Source organism: Dermochelys coriacea, chromosome 4, assembly GCF_009764565.3.
Source record: "Dermochelys coriacea isolate rDerCor1 chromosome 4, rDerCor1.pri.v4, whole genome shotgun sequence".
Taxonomy (NCBI): domain Eukaryota; kingdom Metazoa; phylum Chordata; order Testudines; family Dermochelyidae; genus Dermochelys; species Dermochelys coriacea.
Genome location: NC_050071.1, coordinates 37131117 through 37144385, shown reverse-complemented (window position 1 = coordinate 37144385; position 13269 = coordinate 37131117). Strand labels below are relative to the sequence as shown.

Sequence of the window (13269 nt, the reverse complement as noted above, 5' to 3'; positions counted from 1 at the left end):
TAACCAAAGTCACTTATACTCAGATGATTAAAAGAGAAAGTAACAGCCACCAAATTTGTGTGTCTCTTTTTTTTTTATCTGTCACATATGTTAATAGTTTGTTTCATAAAACATGTATGGGAGTGATCCAACTGCCCTGTCTCTGAACAGTGGAGTTGAAAAATTGTTTACAGTGAATTAAGTAGCATTCTGTTCTACCAAAGGCTTCTGTTCACAGCCCTCATAAAAATAAATAAATAAATAGAGTAAATATAACCCACAATATAATATAAAAATGGTTTTGAACAACTGCAGAGTCACTACTCCAAGCTATAATTTTTTGGATTCTTTTTGCAGAATATTGTGGTATCTTTGTAAATGGCTTGCAAGACATCTGACTCTGAGCCCCTGATCCAATGCTCATCGGAGGGAGCCTTTTCACTGACCTCAGTGTACTTTGGACCAGGCTCTTAACTAACTAGATTATTTGACCCTTTCATTCCTTTTTCTAGCAACAGCAAGCAATGTACAATACAGCACGCTCAGTCACTCGTTGATGAGCAAATTTGTTCCCTGAGATTATATTTTGGATGTTACGCTATGCTGCCACAACCCCGACACATGCACACCCTTAGATATTTGCCCAATAATTTAACTCATCTTTAATTTATGGTAAGGGCCCAGGCATTCACTCTAGTAGTAAAGTAATGGCAAAGAAGTGAGAGATCTTTGTTGCAGCTTTTGGGCCCCAGTAAAAGATAGATAAAGGCTTGCTCTACGCACAAAGTCTTCTAACAGTGAATGCTTTGAATGTTCTGCCTATTTAATTTTTCTGCACAGTATAGGTGTTCACCATTGCACACAACATGCAATGTTAGGAACACCACCAAACTCAGTTAGCAACATAAAAGTTTTACTATTCAGTGTGTAAAACGATTTGTCCCTGGTGGCACTAAGCTTAATGACACTGTCAGTAGCACAGAGCTGGCAATGAAGTAACCTACATGGGTAATTCATCCCAAATGGGGAAGCAAGGATACACATGAGGTTTTCATTTCAGTTACTGCCTATCTATAGTAGAGGAAACAGTAGCCCGTCTGAGAGAGCAGCTTGATTTTGTCATATGATCACATCTCTCTGAACTCCTCTCAGAAGAATGGGTTGCTACATAAATGTTTTATGCAAAGCTGCATAACTGGGGAGAAAAAGCTTTAATGAATGATTGATAAGAAGTCATCCATGCTGGGGCCAGGGTGCAAGATAACAGAACAGTATTGATAAGTCCCAAATTTGTTTTCATAGGAGGGAAAGTCTTTGTTAATGACCTTCCTACAATGGAATCAGAGCCTTCACTTTCCCGCAGTACTTGATTACTTGTGGAGATGCTTCAGAATTCTTGAGTCTAATTGAAAAGACAGTTTGACGTGATACTTAAAAACAAATCTTAAAAGAGTGTTTTTTTGGGAAATACTCTAAGGAGAGAGAAACAGCAGGGCTCAGTGGGTGCACATGAAACTATATGGAAATTACAGTTACATAATTTACCCGATAGCATGTGTAAAATATAAAAGCACAGCTGTAAGAGAATTGAGAAAATTCTCAGTTTATTACATCTTCAATTCAAAAAAGAAAATCAGTGTCTTCACAAGTTACTGCCACGTTAGTTTGGGTTTTTACTTAACAGAGTTAATACTTGCTAACTTTTGGAACACCTGTGACTTCCCCAAGTATGGTGGAAACACATTACTTGAGTAATTTAAAATGTTATTATTGATAATTTATATTACAATATTGCCTAGAGGCCATAACCAATATTGGGGCCTATTGTGCTGTGCACCACACAAATAATGTATACATACTAAAAGACAGTTCATGCCCAAAACAGTTTACAATCGAAAGAAACAAACTAAAGTAAAGTAAAACTAAAGTAGTATTACTATCCCCATGATATAGCTGGGGAGACTAGGTTATGGATAGATTAGGTGACTTGCCCAAGGTCACATAGAAAATCTGTGGCAGAGCCAGGAATTAAACCAAAAACTCCTGAGTCCTAGTCCAATGGTAACAGGAAGGTCATGTGCCAGCAGAGTCCTTTAGCATGGGTGAAACACTGTTAGCTGCCATAATTACTGACAGAATAATGTAGTAATTAGAGATACTAATAGAGTTTATGGCCTTTAGCAATAAAACCATCCTTTCTCATAAACTCATGGCTGGACAAGGCACTTGGAAACCCTTGCAGGATTGTTCCCTGACACAAGGTTCTACAACATGAGCTTAATAGGCTTTTTCCATTGAAGTCAACGGGAACTGAAGGAACTCAAAAATTTTCAGGAGGAGCTCAACTCCTTACAGAGTTGAACAATTAATTAGGATTATATGCAGGTGATAGAGCACAGACACTTGCTCCAATTTATTCTGACTTAATTTACATCCTTTCATGTTGGATTTTCATGTAGTTTAACCATAAAGGATGTCAGAAAGCTGTTTCCTCATTTCAATTATGCAATACTGGAATTTAATGCACATCTTGGCAAGGTAGGATATGAGGATGGAAAAAGACCCAACAGAGAGAGAGAAAACAAGGTATGTGTTAATCCAATCAAGTTTGCATATGTATTATCTTGAAATAATTTTGGAAGCTTTAAAAAACTTGATGCAAGGTTTAAGAGGCCCTCCAACATCTCTAATTTATGTGGCAGATTTTCAGAATCTGTTGCATACAGATTTTGTACTTCTGCATGACAACTATGTTAGGTGGTATGCTAAATTTCATTCCATGTGGCTGTTCTATACTATACTATAACCATATTCTTTTTCTGCAATATGTTTTTGTTTTTGAGAAACATTTTACTCTCTGCCATATTGCCTTATTACCCTGCAATCTAAATGGTAGCCTGAACTAAGAATAATACTTACTTTTGGTCTATACATTTTCAATTAAACTAAGACACCATATTGTATATACAGAAAAATCTCAGATGAATGGATAGTTTAAGGGCTCTGTAATAGGATATGGAAGATTTCACCTCTAGGTCTCAGATTTGGGTCTGAATCAATTTGAAAGTGAGCAAGTCATTAACATCTGATGTCTGTTTTATTGCCCTTGTGGAATTACTTGGTGATTTCAGTCTAGAGCCTAGTCAATAGGTGTTGACATTCCAAAAGAGCCCACAAAAGCGATATTAATGACAGTCTTACTAGCTGCTATGTGTGGGACTGGTAAGGTAAAGGACTGAATAGTTATAGAGGCTGAACTCCTTCTCCTCCATTTAGGGTTTGATCCAAAGCCCACTAAACTCAATGGAAGAAGTCCCATTAATTTAAGTAGGCTTAGGATCAGGTCTTAGGGCCTGTCCACACTACAGCTCCGAAATGAGTTTGAACCCAGCTACTGGTGTGGATTACTTTGAATATGGTATATGCTCACATACCACATATTTAGTACTCAGTTAGTATTGTGGGACCTAACAGTGTTTCCCTCTTGCCAGCGACATGTCTGTTGGCACATGTTCTTCCTGTACCATTTCAGCGTGCTCTTAGTGGTTTTGGTTTGGCAATATAAACAGAAACTCCTAACTGCCTGTGTCACGTGCTTGGCCACCCCTCCCTCCTATTTCCCTTTGCTGTTGGAAAAAAGAGAGTACATTGCTTTGAACACTGCTGAATAGCTCCAATAGCTTGTATGTCATCCAGGCACTATACCATGCTGAGGCAGTATGGTATAGCATCCCACATTTTCTCTGGATGTACTGATACAAACATGGTTAAGTTCTGGAGTAGGTTTGGATATGCAAATTCTGTTCAGTGGAAGCAAATAAACTGTAATGTAGATGCAACATGTAGGGCATGTTGTAACCAGGTCAGATGTCATGAAGTAGTTCCAAAATACAATTGTGGACAGGCTCTTACAGGTGTTCTCTCCAGCTCAGGATTGGAGAGATGGTGTTACGGGAGAGGTTTTTGGTCGTATGGTTCCCAGAACTGCATCTGTTCTGTGGATAAAATAGAAAAGTTCATTTTCTCAGGCTGACAATCCAGCACTTTTTAATGAGCACTAAAGCCACTTATGACTGAATGTGAATTTTAAAAAGCAAAGAAATTACTTTAAGGAAGAAAAAAATAAGAGTTAGGTGTGATGCATGCTCTGTTCTCAAAGGCATAGGCAACTAACCAACCTTTCTTTAATCTGCCCCTTTGCTTCTACATATCAGAAGGGGCGTTACAGTGCATTCCACCTCAAACTGTGGATTTTCTTGTTTCTGTTTTGTTCCATCAAAACCTAAGCACTGTGTCTAAGGTTGTTGGTTTGGGTTTTTTTTGTTTTGTTCTGTCTGTTCGTTTCTGGTTTTATTTGTTCTTTTTCTTTCTCTGTGTGACTACATATGAATATACAGCTAAAAAAGAAATTGTCTGTCTGTTTTCCATAAGGCTGAAGCTACGTTCTGGTTGTAAGTACAGTTTCGTCCCCTCCAGCAACTTTTCCCCAAAAGAACCAATTCTCCTGAAATGTCACATGCCACATCTCAATCCAGAGTACAGCTTTTTGGGGAAGTTGGTGGGTGAGACCAGAGAAGGAGTTTCAAGCTTATTTTTAAAATGTCCATCTGTCAGTATTTTAGAGTGTATGTAAATGTGAAATAAACATATTTAGTATGGGTGAGATTTCCAAAGCTGCTCATTGTTGGCCTAAATCTGCTCCAATTAAAGCAATGGCTCTTACTGGCTTAAATGGGAGGAGAGACCTATAATGAGTGCTTTTAACAATCTTATTGTTGTAGTAACATAATCCATAAATCATACTGCTACTAGGGTGAACAATGGTTCAGTAAATGATGCCTTTTTAAAAGTCACCTTCTGTTGTATATTTTTTAAAAAGTAAACAAATGAAATAACTGAGAATTACAAGTCATAAGAATCATAGAATATTAGGGTTGGAAGAGACCTCAGGAGGTCATCTAGTCCAATCCCCTGCTCAAAGCAAGACCAACACCAACTATATTATCCCAGCCAGGGCTTTGTCAAACCGGGCCTTAAAAATCTCTAAGGATGGAGATTCCACCACCTCCCTAGGTAACACATTCCAGTGCTTCACCACCCATCTAGTGAAATAGTGTTCCCTAATATCCAACCTAGACCTCCCTCAGTGCAACTTCAGACCATTGCTTGCAATTTGTGAATACAATCACAGGAGAAACTCCTAGCTTTGCTATTTCTCATCTGAACATTTACTACACCTAGACAATGTACTTGTGCCAGAGACTATGATTTTTGTTGGTTTTATAAGTAGATTTTTACTAAGAGAAAAATATGAATCATTGTTTAAATCTAGATAGATAGCTATACTGTTTAAAATAGTCACATTGGTTGAGGTATGAATTATTCCAGTTTACTGAAATAATGTTTATGATATATTGGCTAGCATTTTGCTCGGCCAATGACATTCTAGCAGTCATTATAATTCTTAGCTAAAAACCAGCTGAATGAAATGACAAAATGATTAGAACAAGAGAAATAAGGTACAATATTTATATAAAAAAAGAAAGAAATCACCTGAAACTCCAGAACACTATGTCTATTAAACCTGGTGATCTTTTCACTAACCTCATCCCCATATTTTTAGCATTGCTGCTCTTCAGAGTTTGACTATTGAACACACAACAGAACAAAAACATGAGAAAAATCACATTGCTCTGGTTAATACATCTGACTTGCATTTCAGCTCATAACTATAGCCGTTCATAACTGTCTTTCCATAAAATGTTTTACTGTACACATCTCCAGGCCCAAAGAATTTATTTTTCTTAGATCCCTATCTGAGGAATGTTTGGCTGATGGCTAACACATATAGCTGTAATGCCTTCTATGTATGAATCATCAAAGTTAATCCAGTAGTGAAGAACTGCACTGAATTTTTTTTTCTCCCAGTTCAGAGCTGTATGTCCTTGTTTGGAGCACAGAGCACTGTCGTGAGTCCTAACAATTTTGCCCTACTAATCCATCTCAATCCTAACGTGATGCTGTAGCCAGCTAGCACCAGTTGGACAAAAAGTTCTTTTTTTACATTGGAAGAGTCATATTCAGAAGCGAAGGGATGTGGGGAAGAAAGCATTTGATCAAATGCTACCAGTGCTTAATTTGTGTCAGGGCTTGCCAGGGCTGAACCCCAGCACCTCTCGCTTTGGCAGTTCAAAGCCCTAGCACCTCTGGGCTTGTGCATCAGTTATGATGTAAAAAAATTGCTTGAACCCCAGCACCTCTTTCATTGCAAATTAAGCACTGAGTGCTATAACTGTAAGAATTGCAATATTAGAACACAGGACCAGCAAATGTTCTCTCATGCTTTATAGTATGTTCTCAGAGAATTTTTTGCTCCATGCATCCTACATGCCAGAGGTAAATCAAACAATAACATCAATAATAATGCCTAGAAGCTACTTGCTCCATATATGTACACTCCACTCCATCAGCTTGGAAGTAGGTATACTAACTCAAAAGAGAAATTATTTTCTATGACACTAATTGCTCAACAGAGGGATTTCCTAGAAAGCAGGATATCAGTTTGTAGTTCCTCTCTCTAGTACTGCCAAGGTCAAGAAACACAGCCATAGCTATAAAAAACTAGTTTCATACAGACAATATGATGATGGAGGAAGGAAAGATGGTTTCAGAGGGTAGGTATGGGCCAGTAAGAATTGTGGGGTCTGAGTCCCCATTAAAAAATTACAGTAAATCTTCAGCAAGTGCCACATTAATGGAATCTAAGCTTATAATTCCCATTATTGTTTATGAGAGGATAATATATATCTCCTTACCTTTTAGCCTGAAAATTCACCTGTGACAATACAGCCCTATTCAGGTCCCTGGGACTTTAAGCCAGTTAAAAGGAAATGGATGAGATAACAATTGCAAGATTTGGCTCAAACTGAAGAGTATTCCTTTAAGGTTGATTTTTAACTTTGCACAAAACTTTTCAATGGCATAATGTTCAATTTAATGAACTTTTTTCTTTTTCTTTTTTGCAGTATATTATGGCATAATATTTGCTAGAATTTAGGTATAGAGCAACCAGGACCACCTTCAGATTTCACGGGGCAGCAACAACACCATGAAAACTAGATACAAAGGACATGAGTTAAAGACAAAACAAAAATGCATTCTAAAGAGAGCATGCTTCAAGCCCTTCAACTCCTTCATAGGAAAAAGCCGCTCAGGAAAAAGAAGCACCTGGTTATCTCTAAATCAAAGCAGAGTCAAGATCTAAACTCTGATTCTCCAGAAGGCAAAGTCTTATTCTTAAAATTAGGGATATGTGAATTGGAATTTTCTAAAGGTCTGGTATATCATTTTGAGAGGACGGGGAGCTGGTACAGTCAGCCTATAAGGATCAAGAGGCGGAAGCATTAGAGAAGCTATTCTCAGCTCAGTTCTTGTCTATAATGGTATATGGGGTAGTTACCTCATGAACACAAAAGTTCCCGAACCTCAGGATAGAGATAAGGATGGTTGTGGGGGGGAGGGGGAGTTCAATTGCCCAGGAACTACTTCCCCTCAGAAGTAAACAAGGTATGACGTCTGTTCCTATCCTCATCACTCAAAGAAATTTATAAAAACAGAATGGGTGTTTCTTAAAGAGAGCAGTTTTACAACAGTACTTAAGGTAGCTGCAACTGCAGATTTAAAACCCCTGTGGGAAGGAACCATTTTTGCTTTGTTTGGTGCTATACAAATGCAATGAGGTCCCAGTCCAGTCTAGGATCTGTGAGTACTAGTGTCATGCACCCTTAATAGATACTGTAACTTCATCAGAAGGGGAGTTTCTGATGAAGAAGGCTGATGGGTACTGGCCATAAAACCCACATCAGCTTGTAGGTGTTTTACCAACTTGAAGAAATGATGGATTTATGGCTAAGGCACTGAACTGGGACTTAGAAGATCTAAGGTTGTATCCTAGCTCTGCCGCAGATTTCCTATGTGATCTTGGAAAATTTATTAATGTACGGAAGGTACTACAATGCTGAATGCCATAGGAAACTTAGAAAAATGGCCCAGATGAGCTGTAAACACAAACTGTTTGGGGGGGAAAAAGAGACTTTACAAAGCTGGTATACAATATTTCATTAGCAGAATCACTTGTTATGGACACTTCTCTTAATGATCTGATTCACAATGTTTTTTCTATGCCATCTAAAATCAGCTCTTAAACAAATATGGTGGCAGCATTCATGGAACACGGATTCAAATCATAAACAGCTCACTACTGTCTTATTGTGAGTTAGACTGTTCTGAGAGTGACTGGATAAAGCTGTGGTAGGGTTTATTGGTATGAAAGAAATCTTTACTGTCTTTAAAAGTACTAGACCTGCCCCTCCATAGATTATTTTATACAAGTGACAGCCATTTCACAGCCAGCAATACCACAGATACTGAAAAAAGGACCAACCATGCTAGAAGAGAAAAAGGTATAGGATTTGAAAAGGAAAGTAAATCCAGGGAAGTCTCGAGTCAAGCCTGCTCATCTACCAAGCATTACTGGATCTAGCTCACATCAAAGGAAGCAACTCATCTGGGGATTTCAACAATTGTTCCATCAATGGCAAATAACCACTTTGGACTGATGGGTACTGGAAATAATTCCCGGGGGTATACTACAGAGTTCAGGAAAATTCTAAGGAATGAGTTCATAGCGATCTAGCTTTCCCAAGACCCTCAAGAGAAGATGATGATGCAAGTAGTAAGGTCTTGCCTCTTGTCACATTATAGTAATGGAGCCAGTTCCCATTTGAGTGGCTTGCTGTTGTGGAAAATAGACAATTTTCTTCATTGCTCCCAGCAGGAGGAATCTGCACTGTCTTAGAACTCAAGTGTGAAAAAAATGCACCAAGAAGATCAAATGCGGTATGGAGATTTTTATAATGATAGACTCAAGAAGATCAATGAATTTCGCTTAACAAAGAGATGATGAAGAGGTAACTTGATTACAGTCTGTCAAGCTTCTGTTCCCTGTAAGCCTCCCTGTAAAGGTGATTTGCAAAGGGCTCTTTAATCCAGCAGACAAAAATCCAAGCGCTGAAAGTTGAAGTTAGATGAATTCAGACTAGAAATAAGATGTGCATTTTTAACAGTGAGGGTAATTAACCATTGGAGCAATTTACCAGGGCTGCGGTGGAGTCTCCATCATTGCCAGTTAAGATGGGATGCTTTTCTAAAAGATCTGCTCAAAAGGGAATCAATTCAGGAAAGTCCTATGGTCTGTGTTATGCAGGGGGTTAGACTAGACAGATAATCTTTAAAATCAAGATCGGATGTTTATCAGTGATGGAGAATCCACCATAAGCCTCTTAAATTTATTCCAATAGTTAATTATTCACCATTAAAAGCTTATGACTTATTTCTAGTCTGAATTTGTCTAGCTTCAGTTTCCACCCTCGGATCATGTTATACTCTGATAGACTGAACAGCTCATTATCGAATATTTGTTCCCCATGTAAATAGTTACAGACTGTAAAACTCCCCAGGCCTCCTTTCCCTTACCCCTGCTCCTCAGAGTCAGTCTCTTGCTTCAAGGATGAGCTTACACTGACCAAACTGTTTGGCCCCTAGGAAGAGAGGAAAACTGCACAAGCTTTTCTGCACTTTAGCAAGGTTTCCCCACTCTAGCTTGTCCTTCAACAATTTTCCTCCAAACTAATCACCAGCAGCTCACAGTTACTGCCCTCCTTCGGGTTTCCTGCAATCTTTTCCCTCAAGCAACTTTCTGCTTCTACTCTACTGTCTTTTCTCTGTTTACAAGTACTCTGACCCACCCCTTACCCAGTTCAGAGGCAGCTGATGTGTCACACATGCACTGGTCTCTTCCTTCTTAAAGGGTGAATGTCACACTTTGAGAGACCTGAAACCTGAGGGTATGATTAGGTCTCAGATTCAGCAAAGCGCCATTCTAGAATACCTCAGCCAGAGTCATCATGCGTACCTGGAAAAAGAAAGGGCTTCTACAGCTAAACAAAAGATCTGCAGGACTGAATATTCAATAGAATAGGTTGTTGCTAATTAACCTGTTTTAAAGTTGGCTAAACATCTCAAAGACTCTGTTGGTGCAGGTTGCATTTCCACTGAGTAATTACCGTACATTCTATCTAAAAGTTTTCTTCCCTGCTGTTTCATTTGTCTATAATGATCTTATTGTTTAAAGCTATTGTCATATTGCTCTCCACTGCTAATTAATAAAGCTTGTTAGAAAAAAATTGTCAGTTTGCTCTTTTGTTGAAATTGAAACATTTTGCAGGACTGTATCAATTCTGACAAAATCCCAATGGAGGCCAAGCATGTTTCCAGTGGAACTTTGCCTGCTAGGCAGGATTCTATCAAAAACCTGCTTGGATTCCTGACCGCCCAGCTGCCTTGATAGACCATCTTGTATGCTGCTAGGGAACCCAGGCTTCCAAGTTTCCAGCTCCTCAGCTACCTGCCTCGTGGGCTGATGGGAAGCTGGGAGCCGGGAAGTTGTGGGAGCCGCAGCTGCCAGGCTTGTGACTCCTTGCCAGGTAGGGCACTTCGGATCCATGGCTTCAGGACAGCCCACAAGGTGTACTTCCATGGAGCTGGGGTTTCTAAGGCTCCCAGGTTCTCCAGCTCTGAGGCAGCCCACCAGGCTGCTTTAGAGCTCTGTGGAGATCAATAATTCCATTTCACAGAGAATTTCAAAAATTTTGGTTATCATTCTGAATCAGAATAAAATCTGATTTTGAAATAGCAAAATCCTCTACAAAATAGAATTACCGTTCTCCCCCCAGTTCTCTAGATTAACTTAATTAGTTGCCATGTTTCACCCCAGAGGTAAATATATTTCAAGAACTCCTACCAAAATACTAATTAATGCCAAATTCAATTGTGGCTTCTGTGATCTAGACACCTGTCCATGATGAACTGGACTAGGACCATCTAACTTATTTCCTAAAGGTCACCTGTCATTTTGATTTTTAGCATTCAAGGGAGAAAAGCAAAATGTATTTGAGTCTGGCTGCAATACAAATGTAAATGGCTATTATTTACCTTGGACCAAAAACATCCTTGAAGCCTTACCATGGCTTAGTTTGTGCACATAGTATGCACTGTGATAAATGTCTTTATTTCCTTCTCCTTGTCAGGCTGCTACCTTGATCAACATACCCAGGAAAAGTGTACAAGTAAATCAGAGCTGTGGAAGTGATCCCTTGGATTAGGTTAGAAGGGAACAGAAGAGAATTCAGAGGATTTCCATTTGGACAGAATAAGAAATCATGTTCTTCTAATACCATGTATTTTTAATACTAAAGGCTAGCGTAATAAACCATTCCATAAATCCATTATTAATTATCAACCCATTATCTACAGTTCAATCTGAATTCTGCTTGGGAATATAACTGCAGAGTAGGTGAGCTAAACATGATAAGGCATTCTGAGATAAATTGAAGGAATTCAAAGCAGCATCTGTGGCTGTGTGTTCAGCTGCTGTTTTCTAACCCTGTTTTCCACTACACTTGAGACAGGACTACTACTTGAAATAGGAAGGTCAGAGTTTGCAAACAATCTTGAATATGATTTTTTTAAAATGTAACTCCTTATGGGGTTTAGAGAGTATGGCCCCTTTAAATCTTTGTCTTGATTGTTCCAGGAAGAGGAACTACTGTTGGTGGGAGAGCAGGGGAGGAAGAGCTCTAGAGAGAAGGGATGCAGCAAGCAACCCCTCACAGACTGAAGCAGGCAAGAACCTGCCTGAAGCTTGGGAGGGACAGAGCCGCTAGTTGGGGACACACCAGAACAGGAGCCAGGAGGAGCACTGTGCCAGGGAAGAATGTACCGGAACTGAACCCAGTATCACTGCTGCCCAGAACTGTATGGGGCCATAAATGCTGGGGCTTGTGACTTTAGATTGGGCATAAGAGGGAGGCTGTAACTAGTTAAGTAGGGAGGTTGTCATTCTGTGTGGCTTTGCAGAGAGCGAAAGAAGAGGCCACGGGAGGGGTTTGTTGGGAAAAGTTTACTGGCGCTGAAGACAACCAGGAGCACCCAAGCCACAACACTGGACTGGAACTTTGCCAGGACTCCTGAACTCTGAGTGCAGATGCATTGCTTTGTGTCTGTCCTTTGAGAATGTGGTATCCCTGGACCTGTGGGGCCTTGTGTTTGAATGAAGCCTGTTTTACCACTCCCCCTATCTTTCCCCCTGCTGTTTTTCTCCTTTCATCCCTCTGCAAATAAATATTTCCCTTTCCTTTATTCTTCTGATGTTTGTGTGCTCTGAGGAGCGGGGGTTGAAACAGATGCCCCTGAGATAGAAGGATCTTTCCCTGCTGCGTTCCTGCATGCAGGGCCGTCCCTAGGCCTACACAGCAGCATAGGGCACCATGAAATTTAAGGCACCAAATTGCCCCAAATTTCATGGTGCCCTAGGCAGCTGTGTGCCGCATATGCGGCAGCACCAGCCCCGGCAACAAGCCCCATCCCTGGGCAGGGCCATCCCTAGGGGGGTGTGGGGCACCGGACAACTCCCATCTTTTACCCTTCCACCCAGCTCTGCCTTCAGCCCACCTCCATTCCACCTCTTCTCCCAGTGACCCCACACTCACCGGCAGCAGTGGGAAGCAGAGAAACCTGGCCCTTGCCCACTCCCCTCTGCCAGCTCCCAGCCACTTTGATCCGCTTCCCACCACCGGTGTTTGGGGGGAGGTTGGGGAAAGGATGCCCCCTGCACTCACTGGTGGTGGGAAGCAGAGCGATGTGGCCCCAGCCCACTCTGCTTCCTTTGCCCCGGCCCCAGCCATGTCACTCGGGTTGGGGAAAGAACCGCCCCCTGCTCTCACCGATAGCAGGAAACAGAGTGCCGCAGCTGGTGGAGTAGAGCTGGCTGGGGCCAGACTGCTCCATTTCCTGCCGATGAGTGCGGGGGGGGGGGGGATCCCTTCCTCAGGGAAGCAAAACAGGCTGCTCCCGGCCCCCCGCTAATCCCCTGGGCCACTCTGGGCCTGTGGGGCCACCGAAAGTGCCCCCCACAGCTCCTGCCTCCCAGACCCTGGGGTGGGGGGAGGCCTAGGGCCCCACACAGCCGCCCAAGTGGCTAGGGATGGCCCTGCCTGCATGCACCTTTTCTTGGCCATTGCTGCCTGTGGAGCACACTCAATCTTAGCCTCGAGGGCACTAAAGTTTACATAAACAAATCTACATATGTTCTCTGTAAACATTTATTCCCTGCTGTCTACTGGGATTATTGTGATAGTATTTTGTGTTTTCGTTAAAGAGTCACACACACAT

The 13269-nt window shown here is 41.0% G+C and overlaps 1 long non-coding RNA gene across 1 annotated transcript in view; it reads left to right on the top strand.

Moving 5' to 3' along the window:
* Nucleotides 1-12237, top strand: part of LOC122459945 — a 51745-nt gene extending 39508 nt beyond the window's left edge. Inside the window, exon 2 of the long non-coding RNA XR_006280933.1 lies at nucleotides 11127-12237. This is a non-coding gene — a long non-coding RNA (uncharacterized LOC122459945). The remainder of the gene's footprint in view (nucleotides 1-11126) is intronic.
* The last annotated feature ends 1032 nt before the right edge of the window (nucleotides 12238-13269 follow it).